The 13,780-nt window shown below is 36.5% G+C and overlaps 1 long non-coding RNA gene across 1 annotated transcript; it reads left to right on the forward strand.

Moving 5' to 3' along the window:
* Nucleotides 1–9,607: 9,607 nt before the first annotated feature.
* LOC121051263 lies at nt 9,608–11,762 on the forward strand. Its single transcript, XR_005805407.1, has 3 exons — nt 9,608–10,031; nt 10,985–11,020; nt 11,585–11,762. It is a non-coding gene; the product is annotated as an uncharacterized LOC121051263 (long non-coding RNA).
* Nucleotides 11,763–13,780: the final 2,018 nt, after the last annotated feature.

Raw genomic sequence — 13,780 nt, forward strand, 5'->3', positions numbered from 1 at the left:
TAATTATTCGTCTGAAATACTTCCACATCATCTCCGAACTACATGCTCGTCCTAATAATCATCGAATAAATTCTGAAAAATTCTAAAAAAATAATAACGAATTTCTGGGGTATTACAACAACCAACCCAATATAGAATCGATCAAATACATAAAATTCAATAGTTAGGTTAAATACCAAATAAAATGAATCTTACTTTATGTTTTCTCCTGTGCACAAGTTTATTATTTATTTTAAGAGCAGATATACCAACATGCACAAACACACAAATCCCAATCTTTTTCATTCTAATGCAGAAAATATCATGTCTTTTGGTTTTGAAGAAGAACTAAGAAAAATAAAATGAATAAAATCCTATAAAGAACATAGTGTCAGATCTAATTGATCTAATTCATTCTCTTTTGAATGAACTTGGTCATCCCATTAATGTTTGGCATATGAACAATGAATCTGCATAAAACACAAATACTTCTCTTCTAACATATGCCAAATTCATGAGAAGTTAAGGTGTGATTAAGAAGTTCTCAACACGATTCTTCTTAGATTTGAGATCAGATAACTACTAGCATAGAAATAATTTCAATCAATAGATTCAAAATACAAAATCACATACCTCAAATTGGTAGAATCAAAGAGCTTATCTCCTAGATCTGGTCTCTCAATTCATCTTCAAAAAAGCTGTGTTATTTTCTTTTTCATCACCCAGTCCATTGCCATAGCTTGACCTCTCGGCTTCTTTCACAAATCCCTAGGTGGAAGAGCGATCAATGCTCTCTTAACTGAAAGCCTATGAAATATCCATGTATGATGATGGGTATTTATGTCAATTCACCTTAACATAAAAATTTTAAAATATATAAAATTGGTTGAATGGGTTTTAATGGTCCATGTGGGCTTTTAGGGCTAACCGCATGGAAAATAGTGAAATGATCGAGCTCTCTGCCTGTGGGAAAAACTCTGCTGATATTGTAGTTTTGGTAATTTGCTATCTTATCAATTACTACTTTATATATTTGCTGGGTCCTAAAGAATGTCTAAAAAAATATTATCTTATGCACTTAACGAGATTATTATTAAAATACACTGATTTCGAGCCAAAACTAGAGAAATTTATTATTTAATTAAGGTTATTAATTTATTAAATATTCTTTTATCCAGGTCTTAGTGTATCTTTATTCCAGGCAACTGTAATCTATCTAGCTATTATGAAATGAAATTTCTTATTCTGATCGACAGTAAATAGTAACTTGACCGGTCGAATTCTTGACTTCTCGACTTTGCCTTTTCTTGATTACGGGTGAACTTGCTCTTAGTATCCACTAATAAAGCTAGCTTTCAACTCATCTCTATTTCACCTACTCGTTTCTCCTGCTCTCTACATCATGAAATTGTTTTGCCCACTTTCTCTCGTTTAAAAAGTAGCTTTATTGGAGTGTAAATATATGTTCTTCTTTTTTTTTCTCAGTCAATATCACAGTGTGTGTGTGTTTCAGGTCGGAGTAGTCGGAGAGATCGATTTGATTTATCTTTGTTAATAATGAGAAGCTGTCTGTTTGGACGTGAGAATGGAAACCTATTCGTAAGTCATTTGGTTAACTTACGTACATACCTGACATTCATTGACAATGTCAATTTATTTGTTGATTATCAGTTCATCACCCATGCATAATTCTGTAAAGAATGTTTAAATCAGAGATCGATCACTATCTTGAAGTAGGTAATGCACATTCGACGACGACAAATATAAATTAACGTTTAATGAGTCAATAACTATCATCCCTTAATATAAGCTGTATTCAATTGCATAAATGTTCAAAATATATATACACACACACAAAATAAATGTTCAAAATATGTACACACACAATTGCATAATTTGTGGTAAAAAAAATATTCCATCAAATCTAATTCAATCTTGACATGTCATTTTGGTCGAACTTGGAGCTTCTTTCATCATTACTCTATAATTAATGCTTGTGGGTGACTGGGTGTGATGAAGTAATATTTCATAATTTAATTCCATCCTCTAGCTAACCTTGTTATCTCATAAGAGCAAGTCCACCCGTTGGGGGTAAATGTTAAGGTCGAAAAGTCAAGGGGTCTACCAGTTAAGAAACTGTTCACTGCCACTGGACATGGGTTACCACCCGTTCAGTTTCTTGACGAGTCAGATTTACTGTTCATTGATTTTTATTTTTTTTTGATTTTTTTTTATTATAGAAAATTGAAATAGATTTGATATAAATAGATGATAATAATGAAGATTTATGGATAATTAATGTCATAATTGTGATTACTATAGCTTTTCGGAAAGGGAACGACGCTAGGAAGAGAACTCGTCGTTTTGCCACGACGTGTGAGGTTTTTTGGGCTTTCGGGATCGTTTGGGCCTCAAAACTGTAATTCACTATTTTTATAATATTTTCGGTGGACAAATTATGAGCCACCTACAGTTACCGACAATATTTCGATCTTGAAATGAGTGAAGCCCCCACCGACAATTATTTAGAAACGCTTGACAAGGGCCACCGACATGTTTGAAAGGACCAGATCATTTGCATGCTATTCAATCTAACGGTTATTGTCGATGTAATTTTATCTAAGATTTCGGATTAGATTACGTCGAACCAGAAGTGGACACGTGTCATTATCTTCTTATCAAGCTTTATGTGAAAATTGTAAATAAATAGAGAAAGAGGCAGCACACCATTTACACACAATCTAATATTGGCAAATCTCCTTTTTCATATCTCCAGATCTAACACATTTCCTCTCCTTCCCTCATTTCAATGAAGAGATTATGGGCTAAGTATCGATAGTCTCGAGATGAAGATTATGAAGAGATGTACATGTACGACTAATGCACTTGTGATCGTAGCAGTCGCTGAAGTGGAATCTTCCTCTCAAACACGATGGAGGGGTTCTCGACTGGGGCGTGCATCGAATGATGAGCGATTTAGGGAATCAAAAGGGAAAAACATGATGGAAGATTACATTGTGGAGTGTCCAGTTTTCAGTGATAAGGAATTCCAGACACGCTATAGGATGAGTCACAATGTTTTCAACCGCATCTCTAGTAACCTTTGTAGCTATGACCTGTACTTTGTCTAGAAATCAGATACTGCCAAGAAAGTCGGACTACTTCCCTAGCAGAAGCTAACATGTTCCTTAAGAATGCTTGCTTACAGTGCTGGGGCAGATAAATGCTCTGAGTATTGTTGGATGGCGAAATCTACCTCCATCGAGGCTCTGAAACGATTTACAAGAGGAATAGTTAGAATACCTCCAGACTCCTACTCCGGCTGACCTCAGAAGACTTCTCGCCAAAGCTGAGAGAAGAGGTTTTCCTGGGATGATTGGAAGCATCGACTGCATGCACTAGCAATGGAAGAATTGCCCAACAGATTAGGCTGGAGAATACAGCGGTCGAAAACGTATCTCCACTATCATCCTCAAAGAAGTCGCATCTTATGACACATGGATATAGCATGCCTTCTTTGGAATGCCCAGATCATGCAACGACCTCAATGTGTTTGCTAAGTCCCCGTTGTTTGACGAGCTCACTGCTGGACGAGCACCTCAGATCCAATTTCAAGTGAATAATAGAATTCACAATTTAGGCTACTATATCTCTGATGGTATCTATCTTAGATGGGCAACTTTTGTGAAATCAATTCCAAGGCCTACACGACCCAAGGATCTGAAGTTTTCTCAGGCTTAACAGGGGTACATGAAGGATGGGGAAAGATGTTTCGGCATTTTACAGTCGCGCTTTAGTATTGTTTGAGGAGCTGCTAGGTGGGATAGAGAAGGAGGTTGTGGTAATGGAGCACCAAAATTTGGTTGTGTGAATGCACCACCAAAATTGGGTTGCGGATAGTATCCACCCATAGAAGGTGGCGCCTGCTCTCCAAGATCTTCTCTCTCCACTATCTTCTTTTGCTTTCTTGACCAATAACGTGTTTTAGTTGGTGTCATCTGACTTGTATCCATCTCCATAATACGGTCTTCCCTCTTTTTAATTCGCTCTTCCCTCTCTTGTAATAGGAATGCCTCTTTTCGCATATCCATTTACAATAGGATACAAGCTCGTTAATTTTCCTCTTGGAGACTTCGAGCGAATTACTCATTGATTTTTTTCTTGCCAGCTATTGCCTCTTTTTGGATGCTCGCTATACTCTTGACAGCGGTTGACAAGGGACTTTGATCCTTTGCTGCCTACTTTCCTTCCGAATTGCTTCTTTCGTAGCCTTCCTTCCTTGAGGCCTCACATTAGGATTTGCAGTTTCACCGGCAATTACCTCATCTACATCCATGTCCAAGTTGATGGGAGAATTTTCAGCAATTGGTTGTGTGTGCGTATGTTGACTTTCTTCATTTGATATTCCTCCCGATGTATGGCTAGGGATGTCTTTAAATTGTACAAAGCCCTCCACAATAGCGTAACAATCAAAACTCTGAAAATTGCGTCTTTTGGTCATCCCTTTTCTCTTCATCCCAGCATGCCACAATTTATGTGCTTCATCAAGCTAGGTAATTAAAAAAAAAAAGAATAAAAAATACAAGGATTAAATACTTGTTACTCCTCAAACTTTTCCCTGAAAAACAGTTTAGTCCCTCACCTTTCAAATTAAACTGGATAGTCCTTATTCTTTCTAATTCTCACACAACATGTCCAAAACAGGTCTAAAATGACTATTCTACCCCCAAGATCCTTTTTATTTTTTATTTTTTTCTCTCTCTTTTTCTAATTTTTCTCTCTTTTTTATTTATTTTTTCTGCTTCTCTCTCTCTCTCTCTCTCTCTCTCTCTTCTCCTTCTTTCTTCGTTCTTCGTTCTTCTCTGCTATTTTTTTCCCCTTCTTACTCTACTCCATATTCCAATTTAATTTAATCTAGAGCCAATCTTCCCCACAAAATTTCTCCACCTCTCCAAATTCACACTCCCAAATCCAAGAGTAACCCCATACCCAAATTCACCTCCAGCCCCCTCCCCTTTTCTCCTCTCCTCGGACTGGACCCAAATTCCGGAGAAATCACCGCAGCCGGACCCCAGTTGGACTCATCGCCGGCCATCGAAGCTTCCTCTCTTCCTCCTCCTCCATCTCTGGTAAGGATTTTAGGTGATTAAGCTTGGATTGAAGCAAATCGAAGAGGAGAGAAAAACTGAAATTTTTTGATTTCTTGGTTGGGTTTTTGGTTTCTGGTGATTTTTCGGTTGGAAACCTTGGTGAATCTTGTTGTTGGAAGAACACTGATCTTTTGGGTATGCTTATTGCAGCTTGAATCGACCGGTAGAGGAGAAATTCGAAGGTGAACAGTAGCTCGTGAGAAATCCTTTTACTTGGGCTGTTTTCCGGCCTTTTTGTTTGGAATTGGACATTCTTGCAGGTATGAAAGTTGTTGGGCTTGTGGAATAGCAGAGAAGAACGAAGAAAGAAGGAGGAGAGAGAGAGAGAGAGAGAGAGAGAGAAGCAGAAAAAATAAATAAAAAAGAGAGAAAAAAAATAAAAAAAGGATCTTGGGGGTAGAATAGTCATTTTAGACCTGTTTTGGACCTGTTGTGTGAGCATTAGAAAGAATAAGGACCATCCAGTTTAATTTGAAAGGCGAGGGACTAAACTGTTTTTCAAGGAAAAGTTTGAGGAGTAACAAGTATTTAATCCAAAATACAATTAGTACAAATATAAATGCCATTATGAAGGGTCATCTATTATAAAGGTCATAATTTTAATAACAAAGTATCTCACCGTTTTACAATAAAAATCAATAAGTACAAATATAAACATCGTTGTAATTACATCATTATTTATCAACTAATTATTTTAATTCTAACTAAAAGAAATTACTACAATTAGAACGATATTATAATTACTCCATTAATTTATCAAGTAATATTTAACTATAATGTATCAACAAATTGATTGATTTATTAACAAATTTAATGCATACCTCATCAATTGCATTCGAACTTCTCTTATACCAATTACGAGCTTGCCTTAATGCACGATGCCACTCAAAGAGTTCAACCTTCAAAATTTTCCACCTTCCATGCAAAGAGGAAGATGATCGGCCATTTCCTCTCCAATTTGCTACAAAGTGTCGCTTCACGCGCCTCCATAGGTCGTTTCTTTTCTGATTTGTCCCCACAGCCGGATCTTGGCATATAGCTTTCCAGGACTTGCGCAATTGAATATCTTCCTCAGTCGTCCATCTCCTTCTGGATTCAGTATTATCATCTTCACTTTGATCTCCCTCTTGTCCGGCCATTGGACATGTGTTTCCCCTTTGTTCGGCCATGTTGGATATAAACAAATTTGGATGATGAGAGCTATATGAAGAGGAGGAATGTGTAACCATGAAATCTAATTTTTTGGTGTGAGATGTAAAAAAAATGGTAGGTATTTATAGAGAAATTTTTAGAATTTTTAACAATTTTTTTCTTACTGTTTTGTTACCATTTGATTTAATATATATATACATATTAATTGGTTGTCATCAGATTTGCATGTTAATTGAAACAGATGGCTGAGATTACTTGACCATTGGCTACAAAATTCGAAATGCACCAACTGTCTTCTGTCACGTAGCCTCCACTTCCCCTATAATTGTTGCTACGCGCACTACAAAAAATAATTCAATTAGCTTCACTTTTTTGCGTCGGCGTGTAATAGCGGTTGCGAAAGGTGGATATTTTGCTTTGGCAAATTCACCCCGTCGCAAAGATACCAATCCTGTACGATGGAAAAACAACCCCGTCGCAAAAACACCAATCCCGTACGACTGCAAAACATCCCTGTCGCCATAAAACAAACTATATGCTACTGCGTAACTACGCCGTTGGGTGTACTTTGTTGATCTAAACTCCATGTTAGAGGGCAAAAGAGAATTAAACTCTGAAAATTTTCTCTTTGGGTCAGCCTCTCTTTTCCGCTCTCAACGTACTTCTCTTCTGCATCAGATCTATTCAGAGTACCAAAGTCACAAATACATGCATCTTGTCTCTGGGTAAGATCGGTTATAACCTAGATCTCGTCATATCAAATCCAATCCAGATCTGGTATTTCTTTCTTCTCCAGATTCTTCGCTCTATCTAAGCTATATTTTGATACATGGAGCTTCATTTTGAAGAGTGAGAAACAGAGAAGAGAGACCTGTAAGAGATTGGTTCCGGTTTGAAATTGGAAGGCATATCAGCTCTGCCGATACTGCAAGACCCGTAAGAATTCTTGTGTGTTTCTGGGGATTCAATTGCACAGGAGCTTAAAACTGCGTTTCGGAAACTCGCTCTCAAGTAAGTTCAATTTCGGCTTCGAAATCCATCAATTTCATTGTTTTAGGTAATTATCCTGTTTGCTTTTGTGTAATTTCTTGTTGGGTTTTGTTGCTATTCAGTTTTTGAGGAAGTATTGGTTTGGGAAGGTTAAGGGCCAAGTGAAATGGCCAGAAGTTTAGTTTCAGTTTATTTAGTGGAGCAATTATGATGCTAGTCTTAGACATAGTTTCAGGTTATGTAATATTGTTTTGAACCAAATTATATGGTTATGTATCATCAAGACAAGAATATGAACAATCCTAAAGCGGTAGAACAGTTGAAGGAGCACTACTAAAAAAACCACATATAAGGACTCCATATAAGGACACTTTTTTTTCACCGAGTCCTAATAAGCTTATGAGGACGAGTTAAAAAAAGAGGAGCAATAGTTTGCTCGCCCGCCTAATTTTTTTTGTCAAAGTTGAACTTCCCACCTTTTTTTTCCAACACATATTCGCTCTTTGGCATCTATTTTTCAGTTGACTCCACGCTCTCTCTTTGCATCTCTTCCTCGTCGAACACATTGGAGCTCTGATTCTTCAGCTCTAAGCGAAACAGATCTCACCACAGATGGATATCTCTCTCTTCTTCCCGATCTGTCTATACCCTTTTGTTTTTGCCATATCTATATGCTCTATGCAAATCATAATGTGACGGTGACTTTCTCCTATATGTTTTTCCCGTTGTCTCTCCCCAAACCTCCAACCTAGCCGCTGTCCCTAGACGCCTCCGACCCCCTCCACGATGCCATTAAGATGAACGACGAGTTGTGCGTCGTGCACGCGATTAGGAACCTCTGCCAGATCTTTCCGTTAAGCCCTTCATCAATGGCGAAGCCTTTGGTATGCTCGCTACCTGCGTCATCCAACCCATCGATACGATAGAGGTGAGTGTTGAAATTCATCAAGATTGTAACTTTTGTGAGATCTAGATTGGACCCATGATTCCAACTCGGGTCTTTGAGCTTAAAGTTGGTTTCTTTTGATCAGTTTCAGATCTGTGATTTGTGGGTCTATTTCGGATTTTGATTTTTTGTAGTGGGGAAGAACGAACACATTGCAGGCATGCCTTTCTTATTACTCTCTGACCATATTGATGTCTTTTGGGTTTGCTCTAAATGTTTATTGAAACTCTCCGTTCTATGTTGTAGTACTGAGAAGGCTGGGAGTGAAGGGCGTGGAGATAAAGAAACCAGAGCAGCTCAAAACCGTGGCCTCACTCATAATCCCTGGAGGGGAGCGCAGCACCATGGCTAAGCTCGCCGAGTACCACAACCTGGTCTTTCTATCACTCACCCAAACAGTCTCTATTATTTGTTGTTTTGTTTAAAGCTTTTTACTTTATTACTCCTGGGCTCAATATGTATATGCCTGCTTCTGCAATTGTCAATACTTTTAGTATATCAGTAAATGGGGATTAGATGAAAATGAGGACTGTTCTAGAAATGGTGTAATTTGGCTATATGGGTTTTGTTCTTTGGTGCTTTGGGTATATAGGAGTGGTGGAATTTTGAACTATATCGGCTTGCCTAATATAAGCACAAATGACATAGGAGGTAAAGGAAATGAAGTAGATTATAGCATTATTTGAACATCCTAGTTCATTTTGTTGTAGTTAGAATTTGATTAGAAAAAGAAAAGCAATGAACTTGGCTCTATGTACCCACCAAGTCTTAGCTTCGCCCCCCCCCCCCCCCCCCCCCCCCCCGATATGTGGTTTTGTCTCTCAACAGAATCAATTAAGTCTTTTCAATAGATTCTGAAGATGGTTTTGTCTCTCAGCTCATCCAAAATCTGCAGCATCCGACTGAGACCCAGAGCCAAGTCAGGTAGCATATCTCCTTTTAGTTCTTCATTTCTGAATACTTTCATCCCCATTTTGTTTATGTTTAGTTTATGATGAAAAATGTAGGTGATCTTTATTTTCTTTGATTTGAGTCCTTAATTAAACCTGTGCTCTGATTTTGGTGCCATTTCCTTTGAGAAAGAAACAATACTTGGATTACATTATAAAAATGAAGTGCTGCTTCACCTTCCATTTTGTTTAATAATGGTTTTCATTTCTTTAGCAACATGAAAGCTGACGTGAAACTTCAACATCAATAGATAAGTTCTTTAGTTTTATGTTTTGCTAGTGTTGAATGGTTAATTGGTATATGTGGGGCTTCCTCTTGTCCCATGTATATATTGATGGTGATGGAGACTGTTGGTATTTACAATTTGACAATTCCAATGTCCAAAGCAGTTTATGAATTGAAAAATTTACAGATTTTTTTGGTATATTACATAGTCAACATTCTTTGTTGTTTTCTTTCCATTGCACCTACCTTCAAGTTTTGTATATCAGTCCAATACTCATCTTATTGCTTTGCTAGTTTTGTTTCCAGAGGTTGCTCTTTGTGCGGCTATTGTAGCTAATCTCAACACGAAGAGTTGTATACTTTGCATGATTGATCATTATACAAGTCTAGATTACTGAAGGACCAAATTCTCAGATAAAAAGTTATATTTAGTTTGTGGATCTGCCTGATTGTGAAATTGATGGAGGGCGCGATTAGGTGCTCCACCAACTATGTTCCTCTTTCTCTGATCAGCTTCTTGGAGCGCTCAGCCATAGTCTACAGAGATAGACCTCTATTATGTATGGAGACATACACTTGAACAATGCACCAGACTTGCTTCTGCTCTTGCCCGACTTGGAATTTCTCGAGGCGATGTGGTAAGAAACTAAGAACTTTTGATGTTTTTTTCTCTGTTTGTCGCCATTATTGACTACTTTGCAATTAGATGTTATTGTTTTTTAAGTTCAGAGTTGGGAAGTGTTGGCTTATCTCTGAATAGCTCGCTAAGAGATCAGATTAGATTGGGTTTTAACTGTACTAATTTTGCAACATATTTTAACTTGCGAAACATCCAATCAGACATTTACACAGTGATGTAGAGGAGGCTGGTTGTGATTGGCAAGTTGCTGGTTTTGTGTCTTCCACATGATTATTAATTTTTTTTTGGGCTAAAATCATTCACATAGGATTGGAATTTGAATACCATGATCAAGAGCAAACAAAGAGGCGAGGACATGAACCAAAACCCCTCAACCAAAAACAGATGGCATAAAGCCAAATGAGCAAAAAGCCATAAGGCGAATACAAAGTAATAACATGAAGCTTGAAATATGTAAAGCATGCTTAGATCAAAGGTTCAGTCTTACAGTTTGCATCCTACTTCGGATAGGATAATGAGCATGCGTGCTAATAGCTTGTCAAAAAGCTTAGATTAGATAGGTTTTTCCTTTGTTTATCTCTTTTTTGTTCCTATTTTTTTTGAGAATGCTACAACTTGTGCACATCCCATCCGTAAATGATCGCTGTTTTAAAGACAAGGGTGGTTGTGATTGGTAGGTTCCTGGTCTTGTTCTTTGCATGTGATTGAACTTTGAAGATCATGATCACTTTTAGTAGTGTGCTACTCATTGCTTTATGCTAATGAATTTGCATCTGCATCACCATGTTCAGCCTACTTCAAATAGATGCAGCTGAAGTATTTGTCTTTTAAAGTTTTTCCTTAAGGAGTGTTTGACTAAATCACACCCAAAATTCTTATTGATAAATGTTGAGCCCTACAGTTGAACCAAACTTGAATACATTACTAACATTACTGTTTTGGACCTTGTAGAATGCATTTGAGCTCGCCTTCTTCGTTTGGGTTCCAGTAAGTTTTTCTTTCCCATCCTCTAAATTTTCCTTTAGGACATTAATATTGAATCTGGACATTAATAGTTTATAGTGATCAACATGACCATTGAATCTCAGTTTTCTTTCTTCTTAGATCCTTCTTAGCTACGCACTGTACGATTTATTTATGATTTGGGGATTAATTTGAATGTACTAACTGCAGTTAGAACAAAGTTTTCTTTTTAGCCCTAATTCAACTTTCTTTTGCTGAGTTCATTTTTTGGAAATGTCAATTGTATGTTATACAACAATAGAAATCATTAAGTGACACGTTTAGAAGTAATCTGTCCTTTCAAAGACTTTGTCAGTACTTTTTGAAAGTTAAATAAAACAAAGTGATACTAGTAGCTTTTATAGTAACGTTTATTGGTAACTTTTAGAACTTTCTACCCTATGATAACAAACTTGATTTGAAGAACCTTTTCATTTTATTCAGTTTAGGTATGTAAAGATGGTGTGGCTGTGATCAGGGTTATCAATAAATGATTGTTAGTGGGTATGATGGTGTAGAATTTTAATTGAATTATATGTGTGAATGCAGAGATGGCAGCTAAGAATCCGAAAAGAGGAATAAAATGGTTCTTAGTGCAAGCTGCTGCTGAGAAGGTTAATGAGAGAATCTGAATGTGGTCACGCCAGGTCAAAGAGGTTGAAAACAAGTGAGTATGGATTTTATGTTTTGTTAACTATTGGGGTCTATAGATCATGAGGAAAAATAATTGATTGTGTGGAAGTATGAAGAGCAGCAATATCTTGATGCCTCTTCTAGAATACAGACTATGGTCTCGCATAAGCAACCACTCTCTCTAAGGTGATTATCTAACTCCGAATTTTTGTTTTCCCATTCAGCATTTGTTGTTTTTCGTCACTATGAAGCAGAGTAGGTACTATTTGATTCATTCTTGCAACCATTCTCTCTAGAATCGTAGTTGTTTATGCTTCTTTCTTATCAGCATTTAAACAACTTAATTACGTAAAATAGGTGCATACTCATACTAATTAACTATCACGTTTGCAGTTTGATGTATATATTCTAAAAGCATAGAAAATATGCTCGACATGATCATTATATTAACAAAACATTAAATCTTTTCTAGATATTTTTCAGGAATGTTGTAAGATGCATCTGAGAAAGCTTTTCAAATATAATGGCCATCTTGCTCAGACTTAGAAAAGTTTTTGTTTGTGTAATGTTGTTACTTTATTCAACCTTACTATGGTTTTTATATTCAACCAGCTCAGGATTGTTTTTCTCTGTGTTCAAGTATATTTTTGTTCATGGAAATCCTATCACTTGCTCAAGCTTAGAAATATTTTTGTTTGTGTAATTTTGTTTCTTTATTCAAACCTTACTATGGTCATTTTTTTATATTCTACTGTAGGTACTTGCAAAAGCACAGCTTTGACTCTATGTTTATTCTGAAGGCATTCACTTACAAACACTGTTCTAAAAGTTCATCAAGTGATAACATCTACAGCCAATCCAAGCAGCACAACATGGTTTTTCTATATGAACCCTTCATTGTCAAGAAATCAAATATACTGTAAACAATTAGAATGCTAGTGTAGTCTATCCCAAATACTCAATATCTTGAATTACCCTCATTTGTAATCGAGTATAGCAGGAAGATTTGAGATTGTATTGAATTGAATATTGCTAATTTGAAGATCGTTTTGGTTGGCAAAGTCATATGTATTGTGATATGGACTTGAATTGGAGTATAGATCATACTTTTAATATATTTTTTTTAAGACAATTTTTTAGTTTTAAGGACACAGTTTATGCATCATGTATTGTATTTAAGGACATTTACTTTCGGATGTAAGGACACAACTCAAGTGTCCTCTTATACATATAAGGACACTGTTTTTGATAATATAAGGACACAAATCAAGTGTCCTCTTATAGTTACAAGGACACTGTTTTTGATGATATAAGGACACAATTCAAGTGTCCTCTTATAGATACAAGGACACTAATTTTTTGCTTTTAAGGACACAGTTTAAGTGTCCTAGTAGGGAAAAGAGGACTCTTTTCCAGTGTCCTTGTAAATGACTTACAATGACTGCTGGATAGAGGACTCTGTTCCAGTGTCCTAAAATGTGTTTTTTCTAGTACCACAGGTTGCATTTTCATATAGCATCTTATCTGACCAGAGAAGAGGAGCGACTTTTCTAGGAAAACTCAAAGCAATTTCACTTATATCAGTTTTGAGCTACTCTTCCTGTTGTGATACAACTTCGTTTCTCATGTTTTCTATCTTAGTATGGGTAAGGGTTTTTGAAATGTTTAATTTCTTCTGAAATTGCAGGTTTTGTATATTAATTTCACTTCTGCACTCTCTCAGGTACTTACATATTCTCCCTCTTTCTGCATTTTGGGGTTTCGTATTGTTTTTCTATTAGCTGAATCTGGGGTTAATTTCTTGCCTAAGATTCATGTTTAGTATATGGTTTAAATTTATGCTTGTTTGGTTTTGATTTCACAAACCCATAAGCATGCCTATTTAAAACATTGCAGCACACTAAATCAGTAATGCTTTACAATATGTTAGATTTCAATAGTTAAGTTTTTTTTCATATGGAAATTGTGCTTTCTCCTATGTTATTAAGAATGAAAAATGGAATTACAATGGTTCTTTTGCTCTTTACATGTTCAGTTAGCTGCTTTGGTAGAATGATACTGAGGAAGGTGTCAATTTTCAACAACCTCTGCAAAGTTTTGGTTATTTTTCTT

The sequence above is a fragment of the Rosa chinensis genome, chromosome 2 (assembly GCF_002994745.2).
Source record: "Rosa chinensis cultivar Old Blush chromosome 2, RchiOBHm-V2, whole genome shotgun sequence".
NCBI lineage: Eukaryota > Viridiplantae > Streptophyta > Magnoliopsida > Rosales > Rosaceae > Rosa > Rosa chinensis.